A 26,820-nucleotide genomic window follows, 5' to 3' on the forward strand; every position below is an offset into this window, starting at 1 on the left:
GATCATCAAAGTAGTAGACACACTCACAAAGGAGTGAAAACAAAACAAGCAAAACCCTCAAAACCTCGATGAAATGAGAGCTGATGACAGAGATCCTTGACGGCGCAAGGTTTAGATTACTATGAAGGGCACTTAAAATTGGTCAAATATAGTGAAAATCTGGATCATGTTATCCCGGTAAAAGATTTTTTTCCTTCAGGGGTAAATTCTGATCACAAATCTAGTGGCCTGTGATGGCACTAAGCCAGAAATATGAATAAATTTTCTCTGAATTTCTAACTTAGCTCAACCAACTCACACTTGCTGCCTAGAACACACAGCAAGTAAAACACTCTCACACACAAGTATAGTTGCAAGAATGTAAAGACAATAACACCCACGAATTTACAAAAGCACAAGGCTTCCAACCTTTTACTGTTATTCACAAAATAGTATAAGGAAAAGCCTTAACCTGTAGAAGCATACAAGTGTCTCTCACAACACAACTCTGTGTCTCACTCTCAATCTGCCCTCTATAGAACCCACATTAGCAATATATAGACAAACTCTCAAAACTGCCCACAACTACCCACTAAAGTGGTGGATGACACCCCCATCCACCTAGGGTCATGCTAGCACCCTCTAAGTGTGCCAGCACTACATATGCAATTGACAAGCCCAACTGCTATGTTGTTGGCATGTTTTGCTCGTGCCACTTATCCACATGAAGTTGCACTCAGCATAGTGGAAGAAACCACCTCCAACCGCCTGTGTGTTGTCTTCTCAAATCTATGCCACATGCATGGGAAGTTATTCAGCACACCCCACTCCCCATATGAGTGGGAAGTGCTAGTAACTTCCCCCAACCAACTGAGCCAACTTAGCCATCTCTTGTAACCATAAGTAACTTCCCCCAACCAACTGAGCCCACTTAGCCATCTTCTACAACCATAAGTAACTTCCCCCAACCAACTGAGCCCACTTAGCCATCTTCTACAACCATAAGTAACTTCCCCCAACCAACTGAGCCCTCTCAGCCATGACTTGTGTGGTCCATGCTTTAAGCAACATCTGAGCCAACCTGGTGAACCTAGCCTGTGCCAAGCTCACTAATCTGCACCCATATATAAATGTCTCAGAGTGCACGGCGTACCAAGTCATGCACACCTGTGTGCACACCCAAGTGTACGCCCAGGTGCACACCCATAAGCGCGCTGCTACACACCGGTGCGCACGCTGGTGCTCATTTGCGCGCGCCATGTCTGAACGCCCTTGTGCACGCAACTGCACGCCTGTGCGCACACCAGACTGAACGCCTGCCAGGGCGCCCGTGCTCACTTGTTTGCCTTTCGGTAGTTTGGATACTCCCCTCTTGTGCAACTATCTTGGAGTGGTGCAACACGTGCCCATGCACGTTGGCTAAGCTCTCTAAGCAAGCCATGCTATAGCCCAACTGATGTGCTTAACAGACCCCTCCCTAGTATAGTTCTAAGAAAAATCAGCACTATGACAAGGGTAAACATCATGTATGCTTGAGAAGTCATAATGGCCTTTCAGACCCTTCCCGACATTCAAATCGAGTGTTGTCTACGCCAACCATCTTCTATAGACTCAAGGTACCTCTCGTAAAGGTTCTGGGCCAAAACTTCAAACTTTACTTTTTTGTCATATTTACAAAAATGCCATTGAACACCAAATGTACGCTGACAACATCCCATGGCTGGGCTTGCAAGGTCCCAACCAAAACACTAGACCATAACGACGAATGGCCTCAACTATCGTTTCATTCGCAGTCGGTCTCAGCTTTACAAAACCTCGCTCCGTCTCTTCTCACCACCACCACCACCACCATCGCCACCGCTGTTAGCGATGGGAAAGAAAGCCAATGCTCAGCCCAAGTCCACTCCAGACCACCCAAAAGACAAAGCCTATCTCCAATCCGTCATCCCAAACGCATATCAATCTTCGAATCCATCCAGTCCCAACTCCTCTCCCATCGTCAATCCGTCTCCGGCGATCTCATCAAGTACTCTCTCTCTTACCTTATCTTCTATATACATATATTACATATACGTATATATGAGTGTGTGTTGATTTTCAATTTCTTAATTTTGGTAGGATAACTTTGCCGGATGGGACGGTCAAAGAGTTTGGCTGCAAATGCTCTAACTTCTCAGGTGAATGGAGTTCTTTGGGACATGTCGAGGCCTCTAGAAAATGACTGAGCTCAAATTATTACATTCGACCGCGACCTTCGTTGACACCTTTTGGCACTCTAGTGCTCACATTCTAGGGCAGGTACAAGCTTTGTCATTCTGTTTATGCATTCAATGTGGTTTCATGAAAAAGTACATCTTTGGTTTGATTGGTTTTGGATTATCTTGTATTTTGTGTAGTCTCTTGAAATTGAGTTTGGTGCAATTGTGCATTGGACCATGTACTACAAGAGGGGAGGTACTTTATATACTGAGATTATTGGAATTTTTAATTTTTTGTATTTATAGGGAGTTTAATGTGATTTCTTCTTGGTCGCATCACTCTTTAGTATAAGATAAATTGTATAATAAATTAGTTTATCAAATTATTAATAATTACTGTATACTAAATCACTAATTAAGTTCAGGCAAAAAAAAAAAAAAAAAAAGTTACAATATATTTAAAGGTATTTACTAACACATAAGCCCATATTAATTTTTATTTTATTTTATTTTATTTTCTAACAAATTTATTAGAAATCATTAGAAAACCAATTTTATAGGGTTCTGGAACTAAAACACATGTATCAGTGTGTTTAAGTGAAATTGTGCGAGGTTGAAAAAAGTGTATGAGCATCCTTTAACATTATGAAACCTCTCTGTTGCATCACAACCTTTTTTTGTTATGACGGCTGTTTATGTTACTAAGAATCTTTGTTAACACAAATAAGTACTGAATTAACATCATACTAACATGAAATGAACTTAGAATATAACTCAAATTAAACAAAAACTTGTATAGACAAGGTCACAAGCGGGCTCCATACTGAACTCTCGAATTTTCTTTTCTCTTGTTGGTATGCTGTGCATTGCTATATCAAGTGTTTGGAGTTGTGTTGATACATGAGATAAATTTTTAAAATGGCAGTGCAGTTTGTACACGTTGTACAAATTTTAAGTTTCCAAGTTTATGATTCAACTGTTTTAAAGAACTTTTTGGTTCGGTTTCATTATATCTGTTATGGAGGGAGGGGTGTTCTTATTTTTCATTTGTTATAAAATGTAGTTTTGACAGCTCATGAAATGATTAACAGATCTTATAGGGTTTATATTATGATGGGTTTTATGGTGACCTGTGCTTAAATGAAGACCATTTCAAATAGATTGCTTCATGGGCATCTAAAGTTGTTGCGGTATTGTTTGTTATCTTGACTTAGAAGTTAATCTATTATGAAGTTGGAGCTTTTACTTCGTTTTCTTTTTGCTAGTATTATGTCATTATTATTATATTGTTAGTTGTTCTTGTTGTCTTGATTTGCTATAAATAGAAATGATTTGGTTGTAATTTGTCATTTATGATAACAAAAATGTAATAAATATGAACTTTAAGATTTTAATATTCATGTTCCAGAATGGAACAAAGTAGTGAATTTTCTTTTATGTTGTCACTTTTTGTCAGCAATAAAATTTTCAGTTATATAATTCCTGAGCATGAAAATGGACTACAAATTAAAAAACAGTAGGTATTTCCTTTTTTTTATTTTTTTTTATTTTCTCTCTATTTTTCTTAGCAAGGTATTTCACTAAAAGGAGGCAAAAGGGGGCACAACCTTGTTCATTTTCAGCAGCATCTATTTATTTACTTTCTCATATTTTCTATTAAAACTTAAACGTCATGAAAGCTGGCAGAGGCCATGTTTGATTGGCAGGCTGTAGGTTACAATGCCTGAAGCTCCATGATTTCAGGACGATTGGTGGGATCATTTGAATTCTGCCAGGTTTGCTTGAAATCTCAGACGGAGTAACAGACCATTTTTTATTCTCAGCATACTCAAGCAAGGACATTTGTTTTTTATTTTGGACTTCTCCTTCTGATTAGTTAATTAGTGCAATCTTGTTATTGTACATGTACCTTGTATCAGATGCATGATGAAATTATGGTTTTTTTTAATGGTTTTGGCTGTGGATGGAACTAGTAAATATAAGATATTAACATTGTTGCAGTGATGGATATTTTATTTTCTTTTTATTTAGTATCCAACATTTTGGGTTTTCACATATTGAGAGGGATGCTTTTTCATGATGGTAAGTAATTCTTTGTGTTTTAGGAGAAACAACCTTTTGAGCGCAATGAGGTATCAAGGGAGCAGGCCCTTGAGATGTTTTCCAAAAAAAAATTTATGGCAAGTGAAGCTCTCATTTTGCATCATACAAAGTATGTGATGCATTCGAATGTCATTAATACTATTTTGACATCATATACATCTTATTGTTTATTTTACCGTCTTTATCAGGTCGAGATTATCAATGAATTACCTGAAGACAAAACTATCACAGTGTACAGGTGTGGCCCGTCGGTTGACTTGTGTCGTGGACCCCGTATACCAATTACATCTTTTGTCAAAGCATTTGCTTGTTTAAAGGTAATGTTTGGACAGTAAAATGGACTAGAATGATTTGCTTGCGTATTTGCAAGTATTTTTTGTAGGCTACTCATGCATTTTACCTATTCAGGCTTCATCAGCTTATTGGAGGGGGAATAAAGGCCGCGAAAGCTTACAAAGAGTTTATGGGATATCTTATCCTGATCAGAAACGCTTGAAGGTTATTTTAGCCAGTGTCCCTTTTTTTGGGGGAGAAGAAACAAGGACTATAATTAAAGAGGAAGAAGGATACATAGACTTGCGAGGATAAGGAATTTTTCAACCTGAAAAGGAGAAAAAGAAAAGTTATCACATTAAACTCAAATCAACAAAGCCTTTTCCCATCTATTTGGATTGGTTACAAGGATCCTAATTTTCCATGCTAACCCAAGGCCATAACCTCAGTTAAGCCTCATGTTACCATGTTTTTCTTTTCTAACTCTACCAATGTAAATTTTGGTCTTCCCCTTTCGCTAGTATTACCCTCAAAGTGGACCGTGTCACTTTTCTTATTTGGTGCACTTAGTGGTCTTCTTTGCATATGCCCAAACCATCTTAATCGGTTTCCTTATTTTATCTCCAATAGGTGCTACTTCAACCATCTAACAAATGTGCTCATTTCTAGTTTTATTATTTATCACACTCCCAAATCTCTTGAGTGATACCTTTATTACAGGAATACATTGCCTGGCTGGAAGAAGTAAAGAAATATGACCACCGAGAATTAGGTAAACAACAGGAGCTTTTTTTTTAATCGCCCACTGAGGTATGAGTTAAAATTACTTAGCATTACTTTATGAGTTAAATATATTCCAAGATATTGCAGCCCTGGAAGTTGGTTTTCCGTCCTCATGGTACTCGAATATACAACAATTTGATGGAATTTATACGAACTCAATATAGGGATAGAGGTTACCTAGAGGTTAACAGTCTAAATCTGAAGTTGAATATTGCAAAAGCATATGATTTGACACAAATATGAGTACTTATATAACTATATTTTCGCAGGTTTTGACACCAAATATGTATAACTTACAACTTTGGGAAACTTCTGGTCATGCTGCAAATTACAGGGAGAGTGTGTTTGTGTTTGAGGTCAGGTTTTTAATTAGTTATGATTATAATTATATTACTTTCTTACTGAGCCATTTGACATTTTAATGACATCTTGATGCTCCTTCCCTCAATTGCTGACAAAGAAGAATAGAGGAAGAGGAAACAAGATGAAAGAAGTATCAAAATGCTTGGAATTTTGCATGCATGTTGCTGGGGCTTGCATGAAGAACCTTGTTGATAATAACAGCTTGTTTTATTCGAATTTTTTTAGTCAGCAGTAGTTATAGGAGGTGGCATGTTTCTAAAATTTTTTGGAGATGTAAGTCAAAGATGATTTAGTTTTATTTAAAACCAAGTAAATGCAATCATTTTATTTGTACACACTATGCACAACTATTTTTAATTTTTAAAAGATATACTGTATCATTTAATTCTCTTTTTCGTTTGAATGGTTACGGTATTTCTAGGCTAAATATTTATTAGCAAGAACCTGCCAAGATGATATATATATATATCTATATATTTTGAATTATCATGGAAGAACAAAAGTAGTCCAATGGTCAGTAATTGATCAAAAAATAGGGACTAATGCATAACAAGTGAAGATAACCACTCGGCACTCTCACATATGCTTTGGTACGAAGATTTTTATGTGACAGCGCTAGAGAGGGTTTCAGGGTTCACTGTAATTAGTTTTTTTGCACCTAAAGATCTGTAAAAACCATGGCATTTTCAGGTTTGTATGGGTGTAAAAATTGGCTGTGATTTAGGGTTATTACAAGGCAAAGCAATCCGAATGGGTAATAGGGTCATTTTTTATTCAGAGCTGGGTAGAGAAGCTACTGTAGCTGACGTAATTGTTAACAATCAGTGGCATTGGCCCCTTCCTATTACCCTTGAGCTTCTGGAACTAAGGGATTCCATACATCCTGCTATGCAGCCTTCTATGGTGGATGACCAGGTTATATGGCTCCCTACTAATGTGAAGTTCTCTATAAAATCTGCTTAGCAGGAGATCAGATTCAAAAGGAGCAGAGTTGATAGGTCTAAACTGGTTTGTTATAAAGGAGCTGTGCCTAAACATGCTTTTATTTGTTGGTTGATTGGGTGTTATTACTAGGGCCAGTTGTGTTTTTTGCAGACAGCACAGAAGTCATCTGTTCTTTCAGTGCTGTTTTGCTAAAAAATTATGGTCCTTTTTTGAGGATAAATGTTTTGTGGCTTGGCCTATTGGTGATTGGCAGTTTATTACTCAATGGGCTGTAAGGTATCTTGTAACTGTTGGAAATAGTGGCCTAGTTACACACACAACACTATACTATTTGGAAGAGAATAGAAATGGAGGAAAATACTTTTTATTTCACTTGATAGAAAATGAGTACAATGCATGGGTTTATATAGGCTTCAAAACATAAATGTAAATGAAACTTAAAACCCCACTAACATACCATTTAGTAGGCAAAACTCCCACTAACCCACTAACATGACCATTTACTAGTTGTAACTCTCATGCCCCCCACTAACTCCAATAAAAAACTCACATAAATATAAAACACTAAATAAAATAAAGTTTAATTTCTAACACCCCCTCTTAAACTTGATTTTTTTTTCAACTCCAAGCAAACTCCTAAACTTGTGAAAATCTGCAAACTTGAGGGGCTTGGTGAAAATATCCGCAACTTGATCTTGTGACTTGATGAACTTGAGCTCCACCTCCTTCTTAGTTATACATTCTCTAATGAAATGAAATCTTGTATCAATATGCTTGCTTCGTTCATGAAACACCGGATTCTTGGCCAAAGCAATTGCTGATTTGTTGTCCACAAAAATCTCCGTTGACTCTTCTTGTAGCATGTGTAATTCCTTCAACAAATTCCTTAACCAAATTACTTGACAGACACATGAAGTGGCTGCAACATATTCTGCTTCACAAGTTGAGAGGGTGACAATGGGTTGCTTCTTTGAACACCATGTAAAAGCAGTATTTCCCATGAAAAAACAATAGCCCGAAGTACTTTTTCTATCATCCAAATCTCCGGCCCAATCACTATCACAATAACCCACAAACTTGAAATCATTAGAAAATGAATAGAATAACCCAAAATCAAGGGTACCTTTGATGTAACGAAGAATCCTCTTAGCCGCCTTGAAATGAGTTATGGTGGGTCTTTCCATAAACCGACTAACAAGCCCAACCGCAAATAATATGTCCGGCCTTGTGCATGTTAAGTATCTCAAGCTTCCAACAAGACTTTTGAAAAATGTTGGATCCACCGTCTCTCCATCTTCATCTCTTGACAATTTAATTCCAACTTCCATGGGCGTGTTCACCAATTTACAATCTTCCATCTTGAAATTCTTAAGAATTTTCTTAGCATAGCCTTCTTGGTGAATGAAAATTCCATCCTTCATTTGCTTGACCTCAATGCCAAGATAATAAGCCATGATGCCAATATCTGTCATCTCGAACTCTCGAGCCATAACCTTCTTGAAATCTTCAAACATTTTTGGATTGCTACCTGTGAAGATTAAATCATCCACATACAAGCAAACAAAAAATACATCTCCATTCTCACTTACTTTGGAGTAAAGAGCATGTTCATATGGGCACTTTGAAAAATTATTGTCTTGAAAATATTTGTCAATTCGCTTATTCCACGCTCTTGGTGCTTGCTTCAAGCCATATAAAGCCTTCTTCAATTTCAAGACTCTATTTTCTTGCCCCTTTACAACATAGCCCATGGGTTGTTGAACATACACCTCTTCTTCAAGAAACCCATTCAAGAAAGCCGATTTCACATCCATTTGGTGGATTCTCCAATTGTTCTGGGCTGCCAAAGAAATTAACAATCTAATTGTTTCCAAACGAGCTACGGGTGCAAATACCTCATCATAGTCAATTCCGGGCTTTTGGTTGTACCCCTTGGCGACCAATCTTGCTTTATATTTTTCAACTTCACCATTTGCATTATGCTTTGCTTTATACACCCACTTGACACCAATTGCCTTTTGCTCTTTTGGTAGTGTGGCAAGCTCCCATGTGTCATTCTTCTCTATGGATTTAATTTCTTCATCCATAGCATTTCTCCATTTTTTGTCTTGTGCCGCCTCTTCAAATCCTACGGGTTCACAATCCGCAAAGAGACAAAAAAGTGTTAGATCACCTAACCTTTCCGTTACCTCATCTGTTTCGTCATATATGTCACGAAGACTCCTCATGCGAAGTGGTGGTGTGTTACTTGAACTTGATGATGATGGAGTTGATTGATCTTGAATTGATGGCGGTGGAGGTGATGTTGGTGGAGAAATGGGCTGCTCTATGCCTTCATTTTCTTGCTCCTCATCTGAAATTGAAAAAATATTATAATCTTCATTTGGAGTGTTCCAATCCCATGTGGCTCCCTCTTCGAATTCAACATCTCTACTAATGACAATCTTCCCATTGCTTGGATTGTACAACTTGTAGCCTTTGGAATTTGCATCATAGCCAATGAACACCATTTTTTCACTTTTGTTGTCTAACTTGGTCCTCCTTTCATCCGGCACGTGCACATGGGCAATGCTCCCAAAAACCCGCAAATGAGAGACACTTGGCTTTCTTCCGCTCCATGTTTCTTGTGGTGTTTTGTTTTGCACACTTCTAGTAGGACACCGATTGGACAAGTACACCGCACAATCAACCGCTTCAACCCAAAATTCTTTAGGCATTTCCTTACTTTTCAACATGCTTCGAGCCATATTGAGAATGGTTCTGTTCTTCCTTTCTGCAATTCCATTTTGTTGGGGCGATCTCGGAACCGTTAAAGGATGGTGAATTCCATTTTCTTCACAAAATTTTTTGAAATTATTTGATGTGAATTCACCACCTCTATCGGATCGAAGAGCCTTTACATCATAGCCACTTTGTTTTTCAACAAGTGCTCTAAATTTTTTAAAAATTTCACACACCTCCGATTTTTGTTTAAGAAAATACACCCATGTTTTTCGGCTAAAATCATCAATGAATAATAAAAAATAATTATTCTTACCAAATGATGATGGAGAAATTGGACCACAAACATCCGAATGGATAAGTTGTAGTGGCGCCGTAGCTCTTGTGGTAGCTTCTTTAGGAAAACTTTTCCTTGATTGCTTTCCAACGAGACATCCTTCACATAATTGATTTGGATTGCTAATGAAAGGCAATCCCTTCACCATCTTCTTTTTGGCCAACAATTCTAATCCTCCAAAATTCAAGTGCCCAAATCTCAAGTGCCAAAGCCAAGTTAAATCATTAACACAAGCCTTCAAACATTTAGCCTCGTCGGCTTGAATATTTAGCAAAAACATCCGGTTCTTTGTCATTGGAACCTTGGCAATCAAATTAGCCAATGGGTCTCTTATCGAAAGACTACAATCCTTCATGGATATATTGTAGCCTTTTTCTAAGAGTTGTCCCAAACTCAAAATATTGTTCTTCATATTAGGCACATAATAAACATTAGAGATAAATTGATGATGCCCATTTCTCAAACGAATCAATATTTTACCTTTCCCTCTTACCGGAATTTGTGATAAGTCTCCAAATGTTACCTTGCCATTTATTGATTCATCAATATCAACGAATTTCTCTTTGCTACCACACATATGGTTGCTAGCACCGGTGTCAAGATACCACACATCTTCTTGATCACTCATTTCACATTTGTATGCTAACAACAAAGTAGGCTCCACTTCTTCATCAACATAATTCGCCTTTTCTTCAACATCGTTAGCAACATTTCTACATTCCGAAGCATAATGACCATACTTTTGACAATTATAACATTGAATTTGAGACTTATCATACCTCCTTCCATATGACCTTGAGTAATTTCCTCTACCACGACCTCTTATTTGTTGTGAGTCATGGATTTTTTCTTCATTGTTGGTTGTGTGTTGACCGCTTCTTTCTCCTCTTCCACGGCCTCTTCCTCTTCCTCGGCCACGTGCATTTCCACGTCCTCGGCCCCTTTGATTTCCTCCATGTTTTTCGTCTCTTTCGTTCAACGAAAACTTTGTTTATAGCACTTGCTCCAATGCTTCTTGTTTCTTCACCACCTTTTCTTCATGAGCTTGCAACGAACCCATGAGTTGATCAACAGTCATGGAATCCAAATCCTTTGACTCTTCAATGGCTACAACAATGTAGTTGAATTTGGAATCCAACGACCGAAGGATCTTTTCAACGACCCTTGTATCAGTCATGGTGGTTTCGCCATATCTCCTTAGTTGATTTACAATAGCCAGGACCCTCGAAAAATAATCTGAAATTGATTCAGATTCCTTCATATGCAATGCTTCAAATTCACCCCGTAACGTTTGGAGGCGAACCTTCTTCACTTTATCAACTCCTTGGAAGGAATTTTGAAGAATCTCCCATAGTTGCTTTGCATTTTCTGCACTAGCAACTCTTTGTAGCATTCCATCATCCAAACATTGATGGATGGTCATCACCGCCTTTTGGTCCTTCTTTCTCATGGCTTGTAAAACATCTTTTTCGGCTTGAGACAAAGTTGCCTCATCTTCTGGCTCATCATAACCTTTGGAAACAACTTCCCACACATCTTGTGCTCCCAAAATTGCCTTCATACGGATACACCAATTTTCATAGTTATCTTTGGTGAATCGAGGCATTTGAAATGGAACCGAATTGTTTGCCATTTCTTCTCTCTCTCACAAACTAGCTCTGATACCACTTTGTTGGAAATAGTGGCCTAGTTACACACACAACACTATACTATTTGGAAGAGAATAGAAATGGAGGAAAATACTTTTTATTTCACTTGATAGAAAATGAGTACAATGCATGGGTTTATATAGGCTTCAAAACATAAATGTAAATGAAACTTAAAACCCCACTAACATATCATTTAGTAGGCAAAACTCCCACTAACCCACTAACATGACCATTTACTAGTTGTAACTCTCATGCCCCCCACTAACTCCAATAAAAAACTCACATAAATATAAAACACTAAATAAAATAAAGTTTAATTTCTAACAGTAACTATCTTAAATAAGGTATTTTTTACAACTATTGTGTACACTATATGGAGTGTGGAATTCTAGAGTCTTCTCCAATGAATATAAAGATGCTGCTATCCTTCAAAAGGAGGTTTTTGAAAATGTGAGGTTGAAGCTATTTTCATACACTGAATAGAAGACTGGTGCAGGTTTGGGGTTTTCCTGATTCTGTATTCAAGTGACTCATGCTGATAGATAAATGGTATTGGTCCTTTTTTTATTGCTGGGTTACTCTTTTCAGGACTACTGTGTTGGTTCGTAGTTGGTATGGAATGAATGATCTTTGGTGTAGTATTGAGCAGTTGTGTTGTTATCAGACGTGGTGTTTTCCCCATAATAGTACCAACAACTCTACAGATTTGGTGACATGTGCCTGCTTGTTATACATTGGGTTTTTTGGTATGTTTGAGTTTAGGGGTTTTGACCCTAGGTTTTTGGTCATACCTTTGTTTCGTCTGTGTTGGTGTTTTTTCTGTTTTCTTTTTCCTTTATCCTATTTTAGTGATTTGGTTATGCTTGTATTAGCCCATTAGGGAGAGATGCCTCTCTTTAATTGTTGTAATGATTGTTTTTGTGAAATGAAATCAAAATGCTTACCTGTCAAAAAAAGAAAAAGAAAAATAGGAAAAAAAAAAAAAAATGGCCGAAACTTAGGTCTTGTCTTGAGTTTTCCCTCCTCAAGACCCTGCCATGGCAGGTCCAGAACCGAGTAATATTCATTTTCTATCTTATTATTATTATTATTATTATTATTATTATTATTTTTCTATATTTATATTTTTTTACAGTGCAAAGGGAGGCATATGTTGGTGCTGTTCATCTTGTTCCTCAGCCTTGAGCATTATTTGTAAGCAATAACTTTGGGTAGTTTTGTAGTTTTAGTGTTAGAGTCGATTGTTTAAAGGAGGAAAAGGGTTGGGCTTTTCCAATAAGCTTTTTGAGGGAGGAAATAAGGTTAGAAAGGTCTCCTAGAAGCTTACGGAGTGTAGAATTTAAAAGGAAGTATGAAGACCCAATGTAAGACCCATGTCTAGAATTTTTTTTTTATCATATCTGCTGCAACTAAGCTTCTTGATTCCATCTGTAGTTGTTGCATTTCCTTCATCTGTTATTCTTTTCCTCTTGTCCAAAGTGCCGAAGATAATGCATAGTATCATTCTCAAAACTTGGATAATTCAGGAGGCTTAAGCTTGCATGGTACCTCTAGTGTTTTTATTAATATTTCTAGAAGAGTATATACCAAAAAGGTTGTCAACGTCTACCTTTGACACATTCCAAATCCCAACCATATGAGAAATCGTTTACATTGAAGTCTTTTTTTTTTTTGATAAGTAAAATTGTATAAAAGCGTTCAGAAGAGGAGCGGAACCCAAAAGAAAAACACAAGCCCACAAAAGGCCACTAAGCCTTCAGAGAGGCCAGAAAATCGATAATCTCCTCTAAAGATTTATGATCTCTCCCTGAAACCCAACAAAAAAGAGTGGAAAGAATAGAAAACTCAAGCATAGAAATTGACATCTCCTTCCCATCAAAATATCTCATATTCCTCTCAAGCCATAAACACCACCACCCACAGAGAGGCATAGCCCTCCAAGCATCCTAAATGTGGGCCCCCACATGGCAACCTCTTCAAGCCTCAATAAGCCCTCTAACGGTTCCCGGCATAACCCAGAGAATCCCAAACAAGCCAATCATCAAATTCCAGCAATCTCGAGCCATAGTACAATGAATGAGAAGGTGATCCACTGTTTCCCAATCAGCAGTAAGCTCAAACACTAGCTTTTGAATCTCCTCTACTTTGTTCTCTAAGTGGTGGGCCAACTGTTTCACATGATATTTTGATATTAGTTGGTTGACAATGCATTAAGAGCATTATTTTTGTTTGAAGGCTTTTAGAATAGTCAACTAGTTTGGGTCTGTGTGTGTAGTGTGAGCCATTGGAACTCTCTGAGTTACAAATTGAATCCTTGATTCTTTGCTGTTTGGAAGACAGATTGATGTATATTGAATGTCCATGGATTATTTTGTGTATGAGAGGATAATAATCTATTCCTTTGTGCAGGTTGAAAATCAAGAGTTTGGGCTTAAGCCGATGAATTGCCCTGGGCACTGTTTAATGTTTGACCACAGAGTTCGTTCATATAGAGGTACATTTTCCTTAAAATATACTTATGTAATATATTGCATTTCTAGTCTTTCAGTATCTCACTTAAGTGATTCATGAGCAAAGTTATGCTTGGTCTTAGAATTTATTGGATAAAATTAATTGAAACTAACTTGATGCTTAGAGTGGTATATCTTGGTTGGTACAAATCTATCAACATCTGAATTAATTGCCTATTGTTTTGATTTGTTGTATCTATGTTACTTGGATTGACTTCGTGCGATGCAGAAGTTTGGTAGTGTTTGCTTGTATATGTAAGATGGCAAGTCATAAAACTTAAATACACATATTATGTGCCAAACATATTGGTCATGTGACCACTTCGGTTAATCTGAAACACTTTTTGGGCTAGCGCTCATTCACTTGCCCGGTCTAAATATTTATTGTTGACATGGTTCTGAATTTAAGCAACTTTGCGTATGGATAGGATGAATTTTGGTTGGTAAAATTGAGTCCCTGATGTTGGAATATTTTGCCAAATTTCAAAACAATTGGATTTTGAGTAAACGTAGTCCTTTAACATTGTTTGTTAAATGGTGAAAAATAAATTTTTCCATCAATTTGGTTTGGTCAAAAAAAAAAAAAAGGAAAAAAAAAGGTTAAAAACGTAGCTTTATCAAATTTTAAGGAAAGCAAGAAAATTGGGAAACTTAAGATTTGGATTGAATTTCCAAATTTGTTGAATATACACATTTCATACCTTGATTTTGACTATTTTATATATATTTTTATTTTATTATTATTATTGTGCTTTTGCCGCTTTGAGCTATCTACATTCAAATTCTCTGGTTTTATAGAAGCTATCCGCTATTGATCTGTTCCGTCGGTCTTGCTACCCCTTCTCCTTCAATTATCTCTCCTTCTTGGTGTTGCCTGTTGGTACTCTAATTTATCTTGTTTCCTACTTCTTGCCGTTATAGCAATAATGTGAAGAACTAGTCTAATTAAGAACCTCTGAAGGTTTTTTTTTTTTTTTTTTTTTTTTTTTTTGGGGTGATGGTAAAGCAAACTGACACACACACCTCCACCAGGACTCGAACCCAGGACCTCCCTTTGGGAACGCTGGGCCTTGGTTCCGTTGGGCCATTTGGCTACCCATTTACATATTAATACTATTATAAGAGACAATAGTTTAGCTTCTAGTATTTAGGAAATTTATCCAGTTACTGATTTGGATCTTCATCTCCATCCAGGATGCATGAACATGCTTAAAAGGTCAAAAAATCTGTGTCAGACCCCAACACGTGTCAGACAAGGCAAAAGATGTATTTGGAATTTTTTAATTTTTTTGACATTTTGTGGAAATGGCAAAAGACACACCACGGATACGTGTTTGACACGCGTATTGCATTTTTGTTGTGGTGTAGATTCAGTTTTGTAGTTCTATAAACAATAAACTAATTATTTTTATAGCTTATTAATTATTATGCTTGTGTATTTTTTAATTTTAGGTTGATGAAAAATAATATTACTCTTAAAATAAAGTATTATATATATATGTATAAAGATATATTTATTTGTCACTGTGTTCCCGCCGTATCCGTATTTAATATTTTACGATTTGCCGTGTCGCCGTTTCTTTATCCATATTATATCCGTTTTTAGTATCCATATTTGTGCTTTTTAGATCTCCATGTTCTTTGGTGGGATCAGTGGACAGTTCATTTTATATTATAGATGTTATTTTTCTTGGATCAACTGGTTAGATACTTGCTTATCATTCCTATTGGGATTTGTGAGTGGGTGGTGGAACACTCATATTGCAATGATCAGAATGTTATGATGCATACCAAATAGTGGGCAATCTAGACGAGGGAACAAACTTAAACTGTTATGATGCATCATATATTTCAATAATATACTCGTATATGTTTTTATCTTTTTTTGCATGACCAGAATGTTGCTTGGCTGGCATTGGGTTAATGTCACACTCTACCGACACAGCAGTACCTGTTTCTGTTTCTATATCTAGCTTTCAACAATGAATTGATGAGGATACTTTCTTCAATTGCGAGCTTTTATTTTGTTATTCTTGTCCTTCAATTAGTATCTCTGTGTGGTTAATTTTTTACATCTTGATTGTTTAACATGCTTTGCAGAACTTCCTCTTCGCCTGGCTGATTTTGGAGTCTTGCATCGGAATGAAGCCAGTGGTGCACTTACTGGGTTAACTCGTGTCAGGAGATTTCAGCAGGTATTCTTTTCGTTGTGTGGTTCATATAAAGCATAACCGGGGGGGGGGGGGGGGGGGGGGGGGGGAAGATTTACTTGGGATTAGTTACGGCTATGATTTTTTAGGACTTGATCAGTCTTTTAAGTTATGCCCTGGATAAACTCTAGTTGCTAATTTTAGTTGCTATATCAGCAATTGCATTGCTATTAGTTGCTTTGTCTCAGTGGGCCTAAACTGTTAACTGTTAGGTATGGTCATCTTTTTATTTTTCTATTTTTTATTATTATTATATTTTTGAACCTAGCCGGACCATGCTAGGGGACCATTATGATCCGGTAATTATCTTTCACTTCCTCCTGAGTGCTATTTCATGGCTGCTGGTGGAAGCTATTTTGACACACTGACATTTTACAGGATGATGCACATATCTTCTGTAGGGAGTCCCAGGTGAGATGCAACTTTCTGATACGTGGCAAATGGGTTGTAAAACCCTTCTTTTCTTGTGTGTCTCTTGTGAATGTTTTGCTTCCTTTTTCAGATAAAAGATGAGGTCAGGGGTGTACTAGAATTCATCAATCACACCTATAATATATTTGGGTCCACTTTTGACTTGAAGTTATCGACGGTATCAACACTAGATCCTTGTTGGTTAAAAGTTATTAATCTGTCTGAATTCGAAGTGTACGGGTGGTATTATATGCTAATGGTGACTCCCCTAGATTACTGGCTTGTTTCTTCAATTTCTGTCTTTTTTCACAGGCATAATAACTACTGTAAAATGATAAACCTTTCAGAAAAACATACACAGCCAAATAATCTCCTATTCTTTCTTCTTTTTTCTTTCTTCTGTGTTTTTTTTTTTTTTTTTTTTTTTTTTTTCCAATTAATTGATTGGGATTTGCTGTGTTTTGTGGAGCCAAATTCCCTTTTGAGTTCTTGCTGCATAGATGGTAGACTTCTCCTTAGTGATATGCTTATGCAATTTTCATGGTGAACTCAGAATACTGACTTTTCAATATCATCAACTAAGCACTTGATTTGTATGGAAGCTGACCAAACTTATTTCTGGTTACTGCTTGGTTTCTTCAAAAACTGATAGTTATTTGCATTTGGCAAGTGTTCGATGGTCTAATAGGGTTTTCATATTTACAGTAATGATGAGTCCATCTGATTGGCAGGTTCTTAAATGTTCTAAACTTACACGGAGATTTCTCTATAATCCCTCTGGTTGGTACTTTGTGCTTTTTTGAATGCCCTTGCTTTTGGTTCATGTAACTTAGAAAAAGGTTTAAACCAGTATTGCCTTTTAAACTTATCAGTACCAAGTCACTAAAAATTATAACTAGGAAAAAAAAAAAAAAAAAAGTCACTGAAAATTATAGAATCTCTACCTTGGGATATGTTCATTTTGCTGTGCAAGAGACAGCAGCATCTCTTTGTTTCAGTCGTACTCTTTTGATCCTGTTTTATTCTGTTATGTTTGCATTATATCTGGTATAGAGAAGTGAAGATTATATTGTATTCTGTGCAAGACATATTTGGTGCTGTAGAGGCCAGAAAAATATCTCGGAGACTTGGCAACATGGGAAAAGGCCGAAGCTGCTCTTTCAGAAGCATTGAATGAGTTTGGGAAGCAGTGGCAGGTAATTGCTCAGTTTTCGTATTACTTTATATGTCTGAAGCTTTCTTTTGTTATATTCACCTTTGTTTTTTTTCTTCTAAGTTTTAGTTGTAATATTTTGGCACATTGATTTTTCTCCTTTGATATCCAACCTATTCCTTTTTGTCATCTTATACATAATTTTGACTGCAATGCACACATAATTTTGACTGCAATGCACACGACTACAATACATAATGTTGAAAGAGAGAGAATATATGAAAACATATATCTTATTGAGTAAGTAATACAAGAATACAATGGTGTTTATATAGGAGACGCTACGGGAGTAGGTGAGTGGAGAACAAGTAAACCTTATACATGGTAATTCTATATATGGTAATGAGGGGTAGGTGACAACTCATATAATACTATAAAACGTGACAACTCATACAATACTGTACAACACTCCCCCTCAAGTTGAAAAGTAAATGTCAATAACTCCCAACTTGCTACATATGGAATCAATAGAGTTCTTGAGAAGCGCCTTAGTGAAGATGTCTGCCAGCTGCCTACTAGAAGGAACAAAAGGTGTAACAATCTCATTTGAGTCAACTTTTGATCGAATAAAATGGCAATCTACTTCAACGTGTTTAGTCCTCTCATGGTAGACTGGATTGCTAGCAATATGAATTGCTGCCTGATTGTCACAATGGAGAGGAATTGGGCACTGGACTGAAATTCCAAGTTCTTGTAAAAGAGTTTTCAACCAAGTAAGTTCACAGGCAGTGTGTGCCTTGGCACGATACTCTAATTCAGCACTGGAACGAGCCACTACTGACTATTTCTTACTCCTCCAAGTTACTTGATTTCCTCCTATGAAGGTGCAGTAACCCGTGGTGGACCGTCGATTAGAAGGAGAACCGGCCTAATTTGCATCTGTGTACCCCTCAATCTGAAGATGTCCAGAAGATTGATAAAGCAGACCATGTCCCGGAGAACCTTGAGATACTTCAAGATGCGTACAACTGCCTCTATATGTGGTACCCGAGGACTGGTCATGAATTGGCTCACAACACTTACTGTATAGGAGATGTCTGGACGAGTGATTGTGAGGTAAATAAGTTTACCCACGAGTCTCCGATACAACTCTGGATCATCGAGTGGGTCATCATCATCCACCTTGAGTTTTACATTAGTCTCCATGGGTGTAGCTATAGGTTTCAAACCAAGATATCCAGTATCCTGTAAGAGATCAAGAGTATACTTCCGCTGAGAAAGACTAATGCCTTACTTTGACCGAAGTTTGCCCAAATCCTTAGTAAGGAAGCTAGAACTCAAGTGATGGAATAGAACTTGTATCCCATCTTTGTCACTGCTGGTGATAACGATATCATCTACGTACCATAAGAAGCACAATAACACGTTTCGTTTTCTTAAAAAAGAGAGAGTGGTTAGCCTGGCTTCTGGTCATACCATGAGCTACCACTTCTTTACTGAACTTATCAAACCATGCACGAGGGGACTGTTTGAGGCCATAGATAGACTTCTTGAGATGACACACACACTCCCCCTTAGACTCAAACCTAGGTGGTTGAGTTATATAGACTTTCTCAGTAAGGTCACCGTGCAGAAAGGCATTTTTAACATCAAGTTGATGAAGTGGCCAGTTTAGATTAGCTGTAAAAGAGATTATTACACGAACATAATTCAGTTTGGCCACAAGAGAGAACATCTTAGTATAATCAAGGCCGTAAGCCTGAGTGTAGCCTTTAGCAACAAGTTGAGCTTTGAGACGGTCAACAGTACCATCAGGCTTTTATTTAACAATAAAAACCCAGCAACAACCAACAACCTGAGTATTAGCAGGCTTAGGAACAAGGTCCCAAGTATGATTCAATTTTAAAGCGTTTATTTCTTCTTCCATAGCTTTCCTCCACCCTAGATGAGAAAGTGTCTCCCTGTAGGACTTAGGAAGAGTAATAGAGGATAATGACAAAGAAAAAGCTTGAAAGAAGGAGGATAATTTATTATATGATACAAAATTAGAGATAAGGTGATTGGTACAAGACCGTTTACCTTTCCGAACAACAATAAGTTTATCAAGATTAGAGTCTGAAGAGATGGAAGAATCTCCACGCGTTGAAGCGATTGGTGGAAGTGGCAAGGTTGGGTTTACTACTTCAGTCGTTGGAACATGATTAACTACTCTTTTCCGGCGACGAGCATAAACACGAAGAGTTGGTGGGATGTTAGAATCAAAAACTAGAGTTGGAAGAACAAAGTATTGAAGAATAGAGTCCTCCAAACGACTGCCTTCTTGGGAATAATAAGGAACATCCTCAAAGAAAGTTACATCTGCACACACAAATTATTTACGAGGAGTTAGACTGTAACATTTATATCCCTTTTGAGTGCGAGAATAACCTAAGAAAATACATTTGTGAGCACGAGGATCAAGTTTGTCTCGTCCCGGGCTTAGATTATGAACAAAACAGACACATCCAAATACCTTTGGAGAAATGGAAAAAGGGTTTTTATCAAGAAACATCATTTGGAAGGGTGATTTTTCTTGAAGGACCCTAGAAGGCATGCAATTTAAAAGATAAGCAGCAACCAGAACTGCATTTGCCTAAAAATGTTTTGGAACATGCATTTGAATTATTAAGGCACGAGCGATAGCTAGGAGTGGGCCATTCTTCCGTTCAACAACTCCATTTTGTTGAGGGCTATCAACACAAGATGTTTGATGGATAATGCCCCTCGACTCAAGAAACTTTTGAAAAACATGAAGTGTATATTCAAGGGCATTGTCAGTTCTAAGAACAATAAATTTTGCATCAAACTGATTTTGAATTTCAGCATTAAAGGATTAAAAATTAGAGAAAACTTGAGATCTATCTTTAAGAATATAAACCCAAGTTAAACATGAATAATCATTAATAAATGACACAAAATAACGAGTACCAAATAAACCAGTAGTACGAGCTGGTCCCCAAACATTCGAATGTACTAACTCAACAGGTTTTAAACTTTTATTATCAAAACGAGACTTAAAAGTAGTCCGACGATGTTTACTGAGGTCGCAAGTAGTACAATTAAACTTAGCAAAATCAACTAAAGAAGGGACTAAGGCTCGAAGACTATTTGAAGAGGGATGTCCAAGGCGGTAATGCCACTGGTAAGCTAAATAGGAGGTGGAATGTAGAGCTATTGGAGCAGTAATTGGCTGGAAGTAGTAAAGACCATCCTTCTCAAACCCCCCACCAATCATCTTCTACATCATGAGATCCTGAAAAACACAACGGGAAGGAGAAAAAGTAGCTGTGCAATTTAAATCTGATATGATTTTGCGAACTAACAATAAATTGAATGAAAATTGAGGGATATATAAAACTGATGAAAAAGTGAGACCCGAAGTGCGGAAGGTACCAATTCCATGAACAGGTGATTTGGCACCATTCGCTATAGTAACAACCGATGGTGAGAAAACATGAGAAATATTAGAAAGAAGAGATGGGTTACCTGTTATGTGTGATCGGATGCCCCTGAATCACTGATCCAAGGTGTAGAAGAGGAAGCATGGAGACATGTATTACCTGAAGTAACGATAGTAGTGGTGGAAGAGGGCTGATTTGCACGCTCAATCTTTACCAGAGAATCATATTCGGCTTTGGAGAGAACGACTTGTTCATTCACAAGAGTGGGAGTAGTCTCCTTTGAAACCGAAGCTTGATTAGCCCAAGCTGGCTTGCCATGAAGAGCCCAGCAGAAGTTAATATAGTGATTGTTTCGGCCACAATGAGTACATTTCTTATTGCCGCGACCCCCTCTGTAGCCACGAGTACCATACCTGGGTTGGAAGGACCTCTGCCCCCTCGTCCTCCACGAAAAGTATCACGTCGCTCAGTAAGAACAACAAAAGCAGAGTGGTTGCCCTTCTCAATCACAGGGGCATGAATAGATGCTCTTCGAACTCGAGCAAAAGTCTCACTTGCTGTGGGTATCCCTTCCTAGACAAAATATGTGAACTGATCGGAGTTAGTTCGGATTTAAGTTAAGATAAAAATTTTGCCACCCGAAACTCCTCCCTGTGCCTTTTTTGTTGTTCTATGTCTATAGTCAATGGTTGGTAGACATTTAATTCTTCCCACATGCCCTTCAATTATGAGTAATAATCTTTAACAGAACGATCTCCCTGTTGGAGATTAAAAATATCCTGGTACAACTGATAAATATGAGAAATATTATTCTCTGAAGAATACATGTCCCTAAGATTTTCCTAGATATTTTTGGCAGATTCTAGGAATGACACATTGTTGAAGATCTCAGGCTCCAAGCTGTTCCATAACCAAGTTATAGTCTGAGCATCTTCTTTCTCCCAAGCCTCAAGAATCTTTTCATCACTGGTAGGTTTGGTTGATTTAAGATATGATAGTTTTCCTCGAGCCCGTAAGAACATCTCTACGGCTTGTGACCATTAAAGGTAGTTTGACCCTTTCAGTTTGGTGCTGGTGATTGACCTATGTAGATGGGATTCCTTAGTATCCATCACAAGAGCTGCCGAACAAATGAGATATAATAGTGAGAGGGAACTGAGATAAGAGAATCAAGATCTAGCCGAGATGAACCCGGGAGAAATTATCGAGGAGAGAGCCGAGGAGGGATCCGAGAGAGATTGCCGAGATGAGAATTGAGATCACTGATGAGTGATTGCCGAGAATAGATTGCTGAGAGAAAGCCGAGGAGGGATTTGAGAGAGATTGCCGAGATGAGAATTGAGATCACCGTGGAGAGATTGCCGAGAAGCGATTGCTGAGAGAAAGCCGAGATGAAATCAAGATCGAAGTTTGAATAAGACTAAAAAAAAAATTTTAAAGAGGGATCGATTTCCGCTTTGATACCATGTTGAAAGAGAGAGAGAGAGAAAGAGAATATATGAAAACGTATGTCTTATTGAGTAAGTAAACACATATCTTATTGAGTAAGTAATACAATAATACAATGGTGACAAGTCATACAATACTAACTGTACATGTATGACAACTCATACAATACTATACAACGTGACAACTTGTACAACACATAACAACCCAATGATGGTGGTGGATGCTAGTGCAACTGGACACGACCTCACTGCCCTTATTAACTGCTGATACCTGTATTATTTATTCGATATCTTCTGTTGGCACGCTGCATAGTTCAGTTGCTGCTTTGTAGAGAATTTCTAAATTGCCTTCATACCATTTTCTTCGTTGTTAAAATTTGAAGTAAAATGTCTAGATTTGCACCGAAATACTTAGATTTTGTGTAAATAATACCCCAAAAATGATAAAGATAAAAGTTGAGGGATTCATCTTATTATTTATTTTTAAATTTTTCATTGAAATGGAAATGTGAGAGATATAAAACAAGAAGGGGGGTCAAAAGTAGTTACACCATTGTGTTCATATTAAGGGCAGCGGTGGATCAGGGAAAGTAGATGGTGCGGCGTCTTGTATGGAGCAGAGAAGAAAATCAGGGACTAAATGGATGCCCACACAAAAGGCACACACAAATGCACTCGTATTGAGTGGAACAATCAACTGGATGATACTTCTTTCTTACTGACGAGTTTTGTTTCTAAATGCTAAAATGAATGCCTGTTGATAATTTAAGCAATAAATACAATATTATAAGATCATGAGAATGCTAGTGGATTTTAGCTGGTTGGATCTGTTACTAGTTCCATGCGTTAGGCAGAAATGTAGTTGTGCTCATGTTTCATAATCAGCTGTCTATTGGTGATTAACCAGGATGGGAGGAAAAAATCATAATCTTTTATAAGTTTTAGAAAGTAAAAGAATATGCCAGGATGGGAGGAAAAATTCATAATTTTTAATAAGTTTAGAAAGTAAAAGAATATGTCTGGATGGGAGGAAAAATTCATAATTTTTCTTTTTGCTTACATAATTGGTTCTCTATGGACTTCCAGTTTGAGTTGTATTTGTCAGCTTGATGTCCTGTGAACTTACTTTTGAAATTATTTTGGACAGATAAATGAAGGGGGTGGAGCATTTTATGGGCCCAAGATTGATATCAATGTCTCTGATGCGTTGAATAGAAAATTCCAGTGTGCAACGTTACAGGTTCAACATGTGTACATGCTGTATTTCAGATGTTACCTTTCATTTGTATTTTTTTGTAGGGTTATAGAATCATTAATTAATGAATGGATACTTGTTATCACAGCTAGATTTCCAATTTCCTTCCTGTTTCAACTTGTCTTACTCGGCAGAGGATGAAAAGAAGATGGAGAGGCCTGTTATGATACACCGTGCCATCCTAGGGTCTGGTGAGCGTATGTTTGCTATACTTTTGGAGCACTACAAACATGGTCTCATTTAATTTAGCACGGTTTACTATCTGGTATCGACAATCTGATGCATATGGATGGTATTGTTCACTGATTCATGTCATTGTGGACTACAATCTACTAGATCTTTGCTTTCATCTGTTGGAGTGTTATCTGGTTCTAATAATTGCGAGTGTTACTGGTGTAGCATTCATTTTGCTTCTTTTTTTGAGGATTACCGCTTGCCTTGTCTGCTTTGTGACTTTCTGTACTACAGAATCGAATCCACAAACTGCTGCTTGCTCTCATTGCAAATAATTGAGTTTGTAAAAAATGCTGTTTCCTAAAGCAACAACAAATAACCTTTAATTTATTAATTTTTTCATATAGGCGATTGGCACACTCTAATGCATTACCATACTGAGGGCACTTGTGCATTGTTTCTCTGTAAAACAAACACTTGCGAATTTGATAGTCATAAAAAACAGTTTTAGGATTTTTTGTTTTGGAAGTTGAAACCCGATTGTGCGGTAATGTGACAATTACTCTCTAATTAGTCAGATATTTTGAAAAGTGATTTTGGTTTTGGAAGTAGAACAAAATTGTTTTCCTGAGTTGTTTTATTTCCTTTGAAGTTTGAAGGTGAAAAGGGGGAAATTCATGTATAAATTGCAGCAATGATCTGATGAATTTATCAAAAATCTGTTCTTTTCTCATTCATATCCTAACCCAGAAGATGTGGGATAACGATATTTTCTATTGCTAAATTCTGGTAGGTGTGGGATAAGATTCATCAAGCTGGTTATTATGTTGATGTCGATTCAAGTGATAGAACAATCCAGAAAAAAGGTACATTTTTTTTCTTCCTTTCTGGAACTCAAATTCCTGTTCTGCATACTGTTGTAATGCTTTGGTGATCTTATGTTAGGTTCATTCTTATAATATTAAATGGAGTGCGTATGGTGGTGTAATCATGTGCCCTCGACTCTTGCGCCTTCAAAAGTTTCTCATGGTGGATCCCTAGGGCATTTCATTAGTGCCACTGACAGCAGATATAAAAGATCTTATTCTTTATTTCCTCACTTTTGAATTATGTATATTTGAATAGCCCTGTTGCAAGTTTATGCAGTTGGATAAATAAATGCATTTAAGTTTTGGGTTGGTAGTTGTATATTTGAGATGTTACAATGCCAAGGGTGCAAATAATTGATTTGATCAAATTACTCAGATATTTTGAATATTAACTGCACAGCGTAACCCACATCAGAGCCCAAGCCTTCCTGTAATGAATGTCAAAGCCCAACATCATTTTCTTTTTCTTTTTGGCCAAGTCCAAAATCATAATTACTCCACCCCTTGTCGGGTCATCGAGCTCCCTTTTTGCAATATTGTAACTATCTTCTTCCGAAGCAAATCCCAAGGTCATTTCCCCTTCAACCCAGTTGATCATAATTGTGTGTGATGCATCTCAATACCCCTGGGCTTCTATCTGCAAGCAGAGCTCCAATTAGTAGATGATATTTGAACTCATTCCCCAAACCCCCATAAAAGGGTGTTTGCACTAGTAGATCGCTTAATCCTCATTTACAACAATGTCCCATCATGTTCTTTCTAATTCATGTACATTGTGATATTCGAATTCTAAGATAAAAGTAGCTTTGACGTTGGTGTGTTTCGTTGTCTTTATACGCTTTGTTTGTTTACATTCCTTTTAATTGTAATTGTATTTTTCTTTCATTGCATTTATAGAATCTGAATATACCATCATTCCTTTTGCTGCTTTTTTCTGGTTCCTTTTTTGCTTTTACCTTGATTTAGTGCTGCTTTCCGTTGACTGATCTTTTTGGTTTCTGCAGATATGGGAGGCTCAGTTGGCGACGTACAACTATATATTGGTTGTTGGTGAAGATGAAGCCAACACTGGACAGGTTCTACCACTCTTCTTCAATAAGTTGAACATGCAAATTAGTGTGGTTTATTATTTTCGTGGTCAAAATGTGTATTATATAAGACCCAATAAGTGTGGTTTACTATGTTCTTTGTCCATCCACGTGTATTTCATCTGTCTGAGTACACTAGCAGGAAACGAGTCTCTTGGTAACCCTAGTGGATTTCTATAACTTGGGGTTTACCTTAAGAAAAGAAGGCCCTGCACTGGGACATTGAATTATAAATTTCTGATAGGTGCTTTACAACATTAATATGCAGAAGGTTGACTGGATAGATGTAAAACTTCTTTTTTATCTCTAATTTTTACATTTCTATCAGTATCGGTTATGAATATTTATTATTTATTTTAGATGAATAATACCGACGAAACGAAAAAAAAAAAGGTTTGAAAATATTAAATTATATTGCAATTTGGTTCATACTTCGTTCATGTCTTGATTATCAAATGCCTCAAACTCTTTGTAGGTGAGCGTGCGGGTGAGAGACAAGGCGGAGCTTTCAGTTAAGAGCATCAACGATCTGCTCACTCACTTTAATAAAGAAGTTGCAGCTTTTCACTAGGTGAGTGCCTTGCGAAGAGGCAGTGGGTACTGAAAAGAGAGATACATTTAAACCCCAGTGTTGAAAAACATTTAATCTTAGTAGAAATTATGATTTATCTACGTATCATTTATATGAAATCACTGCACTCATATAGTTTTTGTTTTGTTTCACACTGCGGATCTAGTCATTATCGTATTTCTTGTGTTGTGAACTTGGAAGCCAACTAGACCACTGGGCTCTATGCAACATGCATGGTTTTGACGCACCAAAAAAAGATGATATCAGAAGATATTATTATATTTAACAGAAGGCATATAAAATTATGGAATAAACTAAATAAATATATGGTTATCAATTA

The 26,820-nt window shown here is 37.2% G+C and overlaps 1 pseudogene; it reads left to right on the forward strand.

The window, feature by feature from the left end:
• The first annotated feature begins 1,848 nt into the window (after positions 1–1,848).
• On the forward strand, positions 1,849–26,515 carry LOC132304868 (threonine--tRNA ligase, mitochondrial 1-like; annotated as a pseudogene).
• Positions 26,516–26,820: the final 305 nt, after the last annotated feature.

This window comes from Cornus florida, unplaced genomic scaffold, assembly GCF_030987335.1.
Source record: "Cornus florida cultivar Cherokee Brave unplaced genomic scaffold, ASM3098733v1 CherokeeBrave_3.0.0_Hap2_Chr04, whole genome shotgun sequence".
Lineage (NCBI taxonomy): Eukaryota > Viridiplantae > Streptophyta > Magnoliopsida > Cornales > Cornaceae > Cornus > Cornus florida.